General features: G+C 42.5%; 1 long non-coding RNA gene across 1 annotated transcript; it reads left to right on the top strand.

Annotated features, from left to right (window-relative positions):
* Positions 1-4,506: 4,506 nt before the first annotated feature.
* On the top strand, positions 4,507-13,419 carry LOC139577832 (uncharacterized). The gene is made up of 2 exons (XR_011675426.1): positions 4,507-4,625; positions 13,006-13,419. It is a non-coding gene; the product is annotated as an uncharacterized lncRNA (long non-coding RNA).
* Positions 13,420-14,135: the final 716 nt, after the last annotated feature.

The following is a 14,135-nucleotide window of genomic DNA, read 5'->3' as shown; positions in this document are numbered from 1 at the left end:
CTGGGAACTTAACTACTCTTAACAAAAATATAAACGCAACATGTAAAGTGTTGGTCCCATGTTTCATGAGCTGAAATAAAAGATCCCAGCCATTTTCCATACGCACAAAAAAAGGATTTCTCTCAGATGTTGTACACAAATTTGTTTACATCCCTGATAGTGAGCATTTCTCCTTTGCCAAGATAATCCATCCACCTGACAGGTGTGTCATGTCAAGAAGCTGATTAAACAGCATGATCATTACACAGGTGCACCTTGTGCTGGACAATAAAAGGCCACTTCAAAATGTGCAGTTTTGTTAAAAACACAATTGAATGTTAATTTCTCTACCATAAGCCATCAGCAAAGCGCTCATCCACACGACGCTATACACGTGGTCTGCAGTTGTGAGGCCGGTTGGATGTACTGCCAAATTTTCTAAAGCGACCTTCAAGGATGAATGGCCCATTGTCGTGCAATTCATCCGCCGCCATCACCTCATGTTTCAGCATGATAATGCACGGCCCCATGCCGCAAGGATCTGTACACAATTCCTGGAAGCTGGAATGTCCCAGTTCTTCCATGGCCTGCATACTCACCACACATGTCACCCATTGACCATGTTCAGGATGCTCTGGATTGACGTGTATGACAGCGTGTTCCAGTTCCTGTCAATATCCAGAAATTTCACACAGCCCTTGAAGGAGTGGGACAACATTCCACAGGCCACAATCAACAGCCTGATCAACTCTATGCGAAGGTGATGTGTTGAGCTGCATGAGGCAAATGGTGGTCACACCAGATACTGACTGGGTTTCTGATCCACGCCACTACCTTTTTTTTAAGGTATCTGTGACCAACAGATGCATATCTGTATTCCCAGTAATGTTAAATCCATAGATTAAGGCCCAATGAATTTATTTCAATTGACTGATTTCCTTATATGAATCGTAACTCAGTACAATCTTTGAAATTGTTGCATGTTGCATTTATATTTTTGATCAGAGTAATAAACAATAAAAGACCCTATGTTTCCAATCAGATCCTTTCAAGACCACAAGAGGGCGATAACACCTGCAATCTAGTCATCAGTCTGGTAAATACAGCCGAGGACAACACCTAAATGAGACTAGGCTGGCACACCCAAATCATTTACATTTACTGAGCTGGACTTTATTCCCAGTGACTCAAATATCTCTTTGATGTATAGTTGTCCTTGTGTGACAACAGCTATGTGGCAAGAGTCATGTGACTTGAAAGCAAATGGCATATAATATACAGTTGAAGTCGGAAGTTTACATACACTTAGGTTGGCGTCATTAAAACTTGTTTTTCAACCACTCCACAAATTTCTTGTGAACAAACTATTGTTTTGGCAAGTCGGTTCGGACATCTACTTTGTGAATGACACAAGTAATTTTTCCAACAATTGTTTACAGACAGATTATTTCACATATAATTCACTGTATCACAATTCCAGTGGGTCAGAAGTTTACCTACACTAAGTTGACAGTGCCTTTAAACAGTTTGGAAAATTCCAGAAAATTATGTCATGGCTTTAGAAGCTTCTGATAGGCTAATTGACATCATTTGAGTCAATTGGAGGTGTACCTGTGGATGTATTTCAAGGCCTACCTTCAAACTCAGTGCCTCTTTGCTTGGCATCATGGGAAAATCAAAAGAAATCAGCCAAGACCTCAGAAAAAAATGTAGACCTCCACAAGTCTGGTTCATCCTTGGGAGCAATTTCCAAATGCCTGAAGGTACCACGTTCATCTGTACAAACAATAGTACGCAAATATAAACACCATGGGACCACGCAGCTGTCATACCGCTCAGGAAGGAGACGCGTTCTGTCTCCTAGAGATGAGCGTACTTTGGTGCGATCAATCCCAGAACAACAGCAAAGGACCTTGTGAAGATGCTTGAGGAAACAGGAACAAAAGTATCTATATCCACAGTAAAAAGAGTTCTATATCAACATAACCTGAAAGGCCGCTCAGCAAGGAAGAAGCCACTGCTCCAAAACCACCATAAAAAAGCCAGACTATGGTTTGCAACTGCACATGGGGACGAAGATCATACTTTTTGGAGAAATGTCCTCTGGTCTGATGAAACAATAATAGAACTGTTTGGCCATAATGACCATTGTTATGTTTGGAGGAAAAAGGGGGAGGCTTGCAAGCCGAAGAACACCATCCCAACCGTGAAGCACGGGGGTGGCAGCATCATGTTGTGGGGGTGCTTTGCTGAAGGAGGGGCTGGTGCACTTCACAAAATAGATGGCATCATGAGGGAGGAAAATTGTGGATATATTGAAGCAACATCTCAAGACATCAGTCAGGAAGTTAAAGCTTGGTCGCAAATGGGTCTTCCAAATGGACAATGACCCCAAGCATACTTCCAAAGTTGTGGCAAAATGGCTTAAGGACAACAAAGTCAAGGTATTGGACTGGACATCACAAAGCCCTGACCTCAATCCTATAGAAAATTTGTGTGCAGAAGTGAAAAAGCGTGTGCGAGCAAGGAGGCCTACAAACCTGACTCAGTTACACCAGCTCTGTCAGGAGGAATGGGCCAAAATTCACCCAACTTATTGTGGGAAGATTGTGGAAGGCTACCATAAACATTTGACCCAAGTTAAACAATTTAAAGGCAATGCTACCAAATACTAATTGAGTGTATGTAAACTTCTGACCTACTGGGAATGTGATGAAAGAAATAAAAGCTGAAATAAATAATTCTCTCTATTATTCTGACATTTCACATTCTTAAATAAAGTGATCCTAACAGACCTAAGACAGGGAATTTTTACTAGGATTAAATGTCAGGAATTGTGAAAAACTGCAACTTCCGACTTCAAATGTTTGTAATATTATTGTCTTGAGTTCTTTTTGAAACCACTGATACATTAAATGATATACTCATTAAGACCACAGCAGGTCTTTGTACTCTGGACCTGCCCTAGCTAGCAGATTGTAACGGGCTAATGTGAAGCTGAATTAGCCGTTACAGGTTAGGTGCTGTTTGGCATAGCACAGAGAATTTTCGACCAGGGCCTCTGCAGTGTTTATTGAAAAAGGGAACAGTGAGGAGGACAATGTAGTCGAGGAATAAACAAGAGTAAATTGAAACGTGTAGCAACGAAGACTAGGTAATTAAGGTCCAAGAGGAAATCTGGGCAGAGTATTTGAGCAAATATTAGGTTCTTCCAGACATTTGGCATCATGAGCACTGAAACACCGGAGAATACAGTGACAGTGAAGGCAGAGCCAGCTGATGGGAGAAGATGGTGAGACACACACAACTTGGCCAAGATTGATGTATGTCCCAGTGTCAACATGGAGATCGTAACATCCACAGAGACAAATCTGAAAAGAGTACAAGGAAGAGAGCTCCTGATATAGAGGTATTGACCATGGTGGTGTACCACACATAGCCGACACATCTAAACAACAAACCTGTTTAAACAGTGCCTTCAGAAAATATTCATACCTTTTTATTTTGTGTTACAGTCTGAATTCAAAATTGATTAAATATATTTTCTTCTCACCCATCTACACACAATACCCCATCATGACAAAGTTTTTAGAATTGTTCTCAAGCTCTGTTAAGTTAGATGGGGAGCAGCAGTGAACAGCAATCTTCAAGTCTTTCCAAAGATTTTCAATGGGATTCAAGTCTGGGCTTTGACTGGGCCGCTCAAGGACTTTCATAAAGCCCAGATTGGTGAAGTGCTGTAGAGACTGTTGTCCTTCTGACAGGTTCTCCCATCTCAGCCAAGGAATCTGTAGTACTGTCAGAGTGGTCAGTGGGTTCTTGGTCATCTTCTTGCCCGGTTGCTCAGACGGCCAGCTCTAGGCAGAGTCTGGGTAGTACCATATTTTTTCAATTATGGAGACCACGGTACTCTTGGAAACTTTCAACACTCTAGAAATTGTTTATACCCTTCTCCAGACATACTGTATGTCTCATCACAATTTTATCTCTATCAAGGCGAGACCCAAATGCAGACACCTGAGGCAGATGGTTGGAGTCTTACGTTTATTAATCCAAAGGGGATTAGAGAATGGTTGTGGACAGGCAAAAAGGTCAAAACCAGATCAGAGTCCAGGAGGTACAGAGTCGCAGACAGGCTCGTGGTCAAGGCAGGTAGAATAGTCAGGCATACGGGTACCAAGTCCAGAAACAGTCAAGGGTCAAAACCGAGAGGACTAGAAAAAGGAGCATGCAAAAAGCAGGCGAATGGGAAAACCGCTGGTTGACTTGGAAACATACAAGATGAACTGGCACAGAGAGACAGGAAACACAGGGATAAATACACTGGGGAAAACAAGCGACACCTGGAGGGAGTGGAGACAATAACGAGGACAGGTGAGACAGATCAGGGTGTGACAATCTCGGCAATCTATGGCCAGTTCCTTGGACTTCATGATGTAGTTTCTGCTCTGACATGCACTGTCAACTATGGGACCTTATATAGACAGGTATGTTTCTTTCTAAATTAAGTGGCCACAGGTGGACTTCAATCAAGTTGTAGCAACATCTCAATGATGATCAAAGGAAATTGGATACACCTGAGTGTAACGGTAGTTTTCGTCCTCCTCTGACGAGGAGTAAGAAATGTCAGACCAAGATGCAGCGTGGTGAGTATTCATATTTATTAGAATACTTCAAGAAAGAACAAAAACAATAAACTGACAAAATAAACGAAGACGCAACAGTCCCGAAATAGTGAACACTAACCACAGGAACACACGAACAGGAACAATCACCCACAACACACCACTCAGATCACACCCAGACCAAACAAAACATAGAAACATACAAAGCAAACTATGGTCAGGGCGTGACACTGAGCTCAATTTGAAGTGGCATGCAAAGGGGTGTGAATACTTATGTAAATGAGATATTTATTTATTTCATTTACAATACATTTGCAAAAATTTCTATAAACATGTTTTCACTTTCGGGATATTGTGTGTAGATGGGTGAGAAAAAACATATTTAATCATTTTGAATTCAGGCTGTAACACAACAAAATGTGGAATAAGTCAAAGGGACTGAACTTTTTAATCCAAGCAATTACATAATAACGCTTGTTCCTTTATTACACAAACTCAACAGACACTAGACCCCCTTTGTGGCTTGATCGCCATTTAAGGATGCATAGTGAGTCTTCTATAAACAGCGATAGAGATACATATACAGTACCAGTCAAGGGACACACCTTCTCATTCAAGGGTTTTTCTTTATTTTTACTATTATCTACACTGTAGAATAATAGTGGAGACATCAAAACTATGAAATAACACATATGGAATCATGTAGTAACCAAAAAAGTGTTAAACAAATCAAAATATATTCTATTTGAGATTCTTCAAAGCGACATCTGCAGGAGCGAGTCACTGCTTTGATGTTTGCAGATGTTTGCAGAGAACAACAGGGAAGGCGACACTGTGGAGTTGTCAACCGTAATGGAGAGGTCTTTGAGCAGGCAGGCCTTCCCTGGGAGGAAGAGCAGCTCCGTCTCGTCGAGCCTGAGGTAGTGGGCCGACATCCAAGTTGAGATATCTGCTAGGTACGTAGCGATGAGTGTCACCACCTGGGTGTCAGAAGGGGGAAGGAGAAAGTAGTTGAGTGTCATCGACATAGCAATGATAGGAGAGACCATGTGAGGATATGATGTAGCTGAGTGACTTGGTGTATCGAAAGAAGAGGAGGGCCTAGAACCAAGTCTTGGGGGACACCAGTAGTGAGAGTACGTGGTGCAGACACAGATTCTCTCCAAGTCACCTGGTAGGAGAGGCCTGCCAGGTCGGATGCAATCCAAGAGTGTGCAGAGCCTGAGACGCCCTGACCTGAGAGGGGGGAGAGGAGGATCTGATGGTTCATGGTGTTGAAGGCAGCGGATAGATCTAGCAGGATGAGAACAGAGGAGAGAGAGTCAGCTTTGGCAGTGCAGAGAGCCTCTGTGACACAGAGAAGAGCAGTCTCGGTTGAGTGACCCGTCTTGAAGCCTGACTGGTTAGGCTCAAGAAGATCATTCTGAGAGATAATGAGGAAGTTGATCAGAGAGGGCACGCTCAAGTGTTTGGAAAGAAAAGAAAGAAGGGATACAGGTCTATAGTTTTTGACGTCAGATGAGTCGAGTGTTTGTTTCTTGAGGAGGGGAGTGACTGCAGCCAGTGGGCAGGGATGAGTTTTTGAGGGAAGTGAGGATTGGGAGAAGCTCTCCAGAGATAATCAGGAGAATGGAGGAGGGGATGGAGTCGAGCGGGCAGGTTGTCGGGCAGCCAGACCTTACTAGTCGCAGGATCTCATCTGGAGAGAGGGGAGGAAGAAGTCAAGGCGTAGGGTAGTTCTGTGTGAGTGAGATCATAGACTCAATAGGCTGAGTGAATGAGTAGTGGATGTCGTCAACCTTCTTTTCAAAGTGGTTGACAAGGTCGTTGGCAGAGAGGGATTAATTTATTGTTACAAATCAGCTTGCAAAGTTGCTTGCCAACTAGCTTGCTAACGTTAGCCCTACCAGCCTGTTAATGTTACGTTAGCATTGCATAAGTCAGCCAGTTGCGATCAACACCTAGCTTACAGCTACATTCAAGTAAACCAGTTTGGTAATACATAATGCCATCTAACCAGTTATCAAATAATGTTACCGGCATATGCCGTTATTTTAGCCAGCCAGCCAGCTAAAGTTAGTTATTTTAGCCTGCTAGCTAGCCTAGCCAACTAACCTAGCTAGCCAACCACCCAGCTAACAATTATAGGGGGCGAGAGAACGTTTTTGTAATGTTACTCGTAATGTTCCCCTAATGTTTGAGTGTCCAGTTTTCTGTTAGTTATGAAAACATTCTTTCTATGTTAGCAAAAACCTTCTGAGAACGCCCCTCGTCACCACAAACAACTTCAATGATGGCAGTCTCAGACTAACATATGTTGCGAATGACAGAGCAGCAGAAACATTTTGTGTGAGTCGTCAGGCTAACGTTTCATGGAACATTTCTGTGTATCAGTTGTCAGGACGTTGTCTGATGGTCCCAAAGGAAAGTTATCCCCAAAAATGTGTTTCCATTACACAGCACGCATTGTTACTGTTGCTAAGCCCATCAAGGCCCTGATTAGTGAACCACTGATCCATTCACAGCTCTTTTTGTCAGTTGGCAAGGTTGGGGATACTCACAAACACATTGCTTTTAACATAGTGTTTTCAACTTACATATTTGACATACAGTACATGATTACATTATGCATGTTCATTTATACAGTAATTATTATTCAACATATCCTCACCTGGAATTTGAACTCACAACCTCTTGGTTCACAGCATTCAGATGTTCCTTCAACACCACCATGTCTGTGTCAGTTATCAATTAATTGAACTATTCTCTCATCATTGATTTGATATACTTATTTCAACAATTTAAGGGAGTTGTCTAATGTTGTCTAATGTTGTTGGGGCATATTAACCTGTTTTAATGATACTCCTGAATCACTATGATCAATAAATATTTTCTTGAGTGTACTTTCAACAGAGCTGAGATTTACGTCAACGTGTTCTTGAGTGAACTTTTAACAGAGTTGAGATTTACGTCGAAGTGCCTTCATCCTATTGCTTACACCTATCAAGTTGTTTCAGATCTACACTAGTGCCTAGGTAGGAGGGGTTAAGGTTTATTCTGGACAGGGTCTAACTATACTGGCCCAATGAGCACATGCCCTAGAGCACATGTGTCAAACTCATTCCAGGGAGGGCCGAGTGTCTGCGGGTTTTTCACTCCTCCCTTGTACTTGATTGATGAATTAAAGTCACTAATTAGTAAGGAACTCCCCTCACAAGTGGGCGGGGCTGGTCCTCGGCAAAGATTTTGGATGAGGGAACGAGAGGTCGGAAATGGAGGCGAGTCTGAGAAAGTCTTGCTGGGAAAAATACAGATAGGATGCCTTAGTTTCAATGTTAGAGAATTTGTCCAATATGCACTGCGTTGTTTTAAATGCCAGAGAATGGGACATGTAGCTGCTCAGATTACGGTGAATGTGGAAGCAATGTGGTTAAGTGCTGTAATTGTGGGGGAGAGCAACACAGTGCAGCATTTGGTGGATGCCAGGTACAGAGAGAAGCTCAGAGATATAGGATCAGTCATGATGTATCATATGCAAAGGCTGTTAAACAGATTGCTAGAACTACAGAATAGACTGATGAAGTTTACATGGATGTACCTGTAGTAAATTGACCTACTGTCGGGGCTGGTGCTTCTGATGGTCCTGGCATGGCTTCGAGGCCTGTTAAGAAATTCACACCTTGATAGGGATTTTTTTTTAATGTTAATTAGATTTCCGCGGAGCCGCATAAATTGTAGAAGGGTTAACAGCCAATTTTATGCTTAATCCAAAAATGTGGTTGGAGGCTTTGAATGGAGAGTGTGACGCAATTGCGGAGCCTCCGGAGGCATGCAGAGGCCAAATCATGCTCCGTACCGCATCACCCTACGCCTCTCAAATGTTGTAACAATGCAGAGGGCTCCGTATAGCTTCGCATTGACATGATTGCTTGACGGTAGGAGGGTGCGATTCATCCTGAATAAATACTCACAGCTCTGCTCCGCTAAGAACAAGAAGTATGAAACCCCTGAAGTCTGTGGAGGCTGCATCGCAGTAAATGCTGTAGGGCCACATCAGACAAATATTGACCATGCAGAGCCTTTAAGAGTTCAATAATCGTGATACCAAGTCTGTCACAGATAATCATAATGCTGATGCTGATCATAATACACAAGGGCCATCTTGTTCTGGCCCCAAGATGAATGCTAATATAGAGCAGACAACCAGAGCCCGTGGAACATGACAGAAATACAGATGAAAACAAAGCAAAGAGCCAATGTGGGTTGAGGAAAACTAAGTGTTGAGACCATGGGGTAAGTAGGAATAGATCTCTTTTTTTCTTAAGGGCAAGAACTATAGCCGTTGTCTAATGTTGGTGGGGCATATTAACCTGTTTTAATTATACTCTTTAATCACTATGATCAATCAAATATTTGATTGAGTCTACTTTTATAAGGGGCTGAGAATTCACAGGAGGTTGGTGGCACCTTCATTGGGGAGAATGGGCTTGTAGTAATGGCTGGAGTGGAAGTAATGGAATGGTATCAAACAAATGGTTTCCATGTGTTTGATGCCATTCCATTTGCTCCATTCTGGACATTATTGTGAGCTGTTCTCCCATCAGCCGCCTCCTATGGCTGAGATTTACTTCAAAGTGCATTCACCCTATTGCTTACATCAAGTTGTTTCAGATCTACATAAGTGCCTAGGGAGGAGGCTTTATGGCTACTTCTGGAAAGGGCTTAACTATTCTGGCCCAATAAACACATGCCATTAAGATAAAACTTATTGAGCAATGGTTAGGTGCAGTGTTTCCCAAACTCGGGCCTCGGGACCCCCAGCTGATTCAAATAATTAAAGCTTGATTATTTGAATCATCTGTGTAGTGTTAGGTCAAAAACCAAAACGTGCACCCCTTGGGGTCCTGTGGACAGAGTTTGGGAAACATTGCCTTAAGGGGTCTTAAAATTCAAATAGCTAAATGATCCTTGGTATGACCATCTTAAAAGTACAGATAGCTCATCCTTGTATTGACCATAAGGGTATGGTATAGCTTGTACAGACCACACGCATGTTATGGTTTGAATCATCTTTTGCAAACACTAATCATTTGCAGTAGCACGTGAAATAACTGTCCACATTTCATCTGAGACTGGGCAACTCTCTAAGGTTTACATGTATGGTCTCATCCTGCTCGTATATCTGGTTTGGTTCTGAGCTGTCAAAAGCTCTGGACAATGTGTCTGCCACTACCAATTCTTACCCTGGCCTGTACTGGAGTTGCAAGTTGTATTTCTGAAGTTTCAGAAACAGTCTCTGTACCCTTGGTGGTGTGTATGCTAGACCCTTCTTTGCAATTGCAACCAAATGTTTGAGTTGTTAGCGGAGGCTTTAGCTGCTCCATGTCGTTAGCCAGCTAGCACTGCAAAACAACTAGCTACATGCACTGCACGCTCTGTGGCTAATTTTACCTCAGATAGTCTTGCTAGCCCAATGGCTAGTTAGCTAACGTAAACTCGTACATCGCCTTGGTCCGTACAATTGCCCTTATTTTAGCGCCCCAAAAACGTAATACTTCCAGATCAACTGTAATGTCAATACCATTGTAAAGCACAATTTCTCCCCTTTCCAACATTATCAATTACATGACCTAAACGCTGCCCGTTTCTGCATAATTCAAGCAGGCAATGAGCCCCGTCGGGTCTTTTTAAAAATGGCGGGTGGGGAAGCGAACCTAATGCGTGATAGTGAGAAGGAGAGATGTTGTGGGAAAATTGCTTTTTTTCACTCGATCTGTCCAACTTATCACCTTATCGCCTCTAAAATGTAAATAAAACACTATAAAGAGTTTATATAATGTGTCATTACATACCTATTTGAAGGTTTGTGTCGAATTTGAATCTGGTTTTTAGGGCGGTGCTAAAGTGATCTTAGAAGTAAACAGCGGCTTTGAGAATGATGATCGCATGCAATGATGAAGCAAAAAATAACTAGATATCCCCCCCTTACCCCCGTCACTGTCCATTTCTTGTTTTTAAACGATGAGAGAAGTGCTACACCTGGTGGAGAGAGATTGTAAGACAGAAATAGTTGCTTTATGCGTGCTGTACGTTACGACATGACACGTCACGATGTAACGGAGGGTCCGTTTTTTAAACTTTTCTCCAGTACTATAGAGCCATTACCATGTCGATCAACGCTTGAATAGGAACCTAGTTCACACCCCCGATTTTGAAGTCAACACAGTCGCTACAGTCCCATTAGTTTTCTTTGTAGCCTCGTTTGAATGTTGCGGTTGCGCACATTTGTACGGAATGGGGTGAGTTTACGTCAGCTAGCTAGTGACGTGAAGCCTCTTGGTGTCATCTGGAATTTTCGACCAAAACTCGATCATGGATGAGTCAAAGGCGAGTTCTGTCATTGTACCATATTGTATCTTCTTGTCTAAGAAATACTAAAGAGAACAGTTGTTCTTTAAAACATAAATTCTTAATTTATTCAAGTTAGTCATGAAGTATAGTGCAATGAGCTGGAATCTCCTGCTTTCCAAATGATGTGTGCGGGCTTTGCGTTCCCTCAGTGGTGACGTGACCGCCGATACAATATGCCACAAACATTCATATTTTATATTCTGAAAACATGGCAACCATGTTCTAAGTATGTTTGGTGAGACGTTGATGGAATATTCTCCTACCCCACAGAGAACTGGACACATGAATGTTCCCATGAAACGTGTCTAAAACATTAATATCTTAATCTGCACAAACTGATCCGTAAAACGCAACTCACAAATTTGTAATGCAAATCACAAAGGTAATGCAAATCACAAATACATAAAAAAGCAGGTCAAAAATGTAATCCGTGGAGTCACAAATGTTGTCACATTCACAAAAACATATACACAGACACTGTGTTTGTACCTAATAAATATTATAGTTTAATGTAAACTTCAAATAGTATAACATTTTTATGATTTATGGACAAACTACAGCAACATATTTGGTGTTTTATTATTATTATTATTATTTTTTCAAAAGTAAAATTAATATAAATGACCTGAGAATTTAATCAAGCCCCTTTCCCTGGAAATGGCATGTTTTCACATTCTACCTTCTGAATTCCAAACCGTCTCAGACCTGAAAATTGCATTCCAAACCGTCTCAGACCTGAAAATTGCATTCCAAACCGTCTCAGACCTGAAAATTGCATTCCAAACCGTCTCAGACCTGAAAATTGCTGGACGCTGTTGGTGACTGATGATGGGGGGTCAACCTGGTGTGTGTCTGTCTATGCGCATGTCTTTCTTTTCCTCTTTCATACTCATTCCTTTTTTGCTCTGCTCAGTGATGAACAGTAGTCTGCAAATACTGTGGTTTTTGTATAATTGCCCGTATTCAAAGGGTTTGTTCACAAGAGGACTTTGGACGTTTTTTAATGCCTTGTTTTCTGACCATCAGTCACCAAAGGGGTTAATGATCTCCATTACAGTGGAAGTTCAGTGAGAAGGTATGATGTAAATAAAGCTGAACATCAACCAAACTGCCAACAAATAATACAGTATGACACTACTAACCTCTCAGCTCTTCCCCTCTCTCTGGGAAGCATGGCTGTCACTGGGGGGGCTCATCTACAAAGGTAAGACACTGACATTACAAAAGTAATATTGGAATTACCACTCAGCTGTTACACAAACAAACATGCACTTTCTAATATGTATTGAAGAAACTTGGCCCATTCCCAAAATTTGCAGGTGAGTCGTGAGTCCATTGGGAGGAAGTAGAGAGGTCAATACAGCAGGTTTCATCATGTCTGTTCACAATACTGTTTGGGGAAACCTGGTTTCTATGGTGACATGGTCACACATTACTTTTTACGCAACTTTAAAGGGCCTGTTGGCCTCAGTGGAGTTGATGCTCCCTGCCTAAATGGTGGCAGATGCTGAGTTGCTGGATAAACAAATGGGCATACATGTTGATTTTAGCATTCCATGGGTGACAGGTATGTAAGTGCAATATCAGCTATCGTGGCTTAAACTTTAACATGCCAGTGGATTATCATGTATGTTAAAGTTAAGGCACATGAATGGTGTTTGGTGTGTGCGTGATAATAAAGCTAACGTCTGAATGGGAGTCTGTTGGATGACTGGTGTGGTGTAGTTGTTGAGCGACTTCACTGCAAGTATATTGTATGTTTTGGATAATACATTTAAAAAAGATATTTTTGAAAAATTAAATAAATAAATAAAGCTAACGTTGGTGAGTTTAAGTATTAGCAGGATCCTCTGTCTCTTTTAGACACTGCCACCATGTGTGTGAAGAGTGTAAGAGACAGCAAGTCCCTGCTGCACCTGTACCTACAGAGAACATGCAAAGCTAGAGGTAAAACACACTAAATTATAATGATCCTCTATTCTCCCCGCAGTAAGTTTGAGACACCATGGAGTCCAATCCAGGGGATGTCACATCTACTCCGGCTCCTCCCCTTCGGCATTCGACGTGGCCAGTATACTAACCACCGGTCCTGGGATCCATCATTAGACACACCTGGCATCAATCATTACGTGCACGTCATCATGAGGCACACCTGGACTCCATTACCTCATTTATTACCTCTATATCTGGCACTCCCTTAGGTACTTCCCCAGTCAGTATAGTTCCTGTGTTTATAAGTAGACACTACTGTTATGTTGTCTCGTTCCATTTTTGGTTTACTAAACATCTCACCTGCTTCTTGACTCTGTGTTGTCGCTACAGGATGCAGTGCAATTGGCCTTGACGAAATGATTGTGTGTATAGTTTTACAAAAAATAAAGATTGAGTATTTACCTCAGTTAAATACCTTGTTGATTTGTGTTCAAGTTTGTGTACTCCGGATTAAACCATGTAGCAGTCCCTGCCACAAGGGAGACCATCACAGCATTGTTGAAAATTAAATTGCTGTCTCTGCCTGGCCGCCCTTGCTGTCTCTGCCTGGCCGGTTCCCCTCTCTCCACTGGGATTCTATGCCTCTAACCCTATTACAGGGGCCGAGTCACTGGCTTACTGGTGCTCTTTCATGCCGTCACTTGAGTGGGTTGAGTCACTGATGTGATCTTCCTGTCTGGGTTGGCGCCCCCCCCCCCCCCCCCTGGTTTGTGCCGTGGCGGAGATCTTTGTGGGCTATACTCGGCCTTGTCTCAGGGTGGTAAGTTGGTGGTTGGAGATATCCCTCTAGTGGTGTGGGGGCTGTGCTTTGGCAAAGTGGGTGGGGTTATATCCTTCCTGTTTGGCCCTGTCCGGGGGTATCATCGGATGGAGCCACAGTGTCTCCTGACCCCTCCTGTCTCAGCCTCCAGTATTTATGCTGCAGTAGTTTGTGTCGGGGGGCTAGGGTCAGTTTGTTATATCTGGAGTACTTCTCCTGTCTTATCCGGTGTCCTGTGTGAATTTAAGTATGCTCTCTCTAATTCTCTCCTTCTCTCTTTCTTTCTCTCTCTCGGAGGACCTGAGCCCTAGGACCATGCGTCAGGACTACCTGGCATGATGACTCCTTGCTGTCCCCAGACCACCTGG

This window comes from Salvelinus alpinus, chromosome 6, assembly GCF_045679555.1.
Source record: "Salvelinus alpinus chromosome 6, SLU_Salpinus.1, whole genome shotgun sequence".
Taxonomy (NCBI): Eukaryota; Metazoa; Chordata; class Actinopteri; order Salmoniformes; family Salmonidae; genus Salvelinus; species Salvelinus alpinus.
Note: the sequence above shows the minus strand (reverse complement) of the source record. Positions and strands in the feature narration are given on the sequence as shown.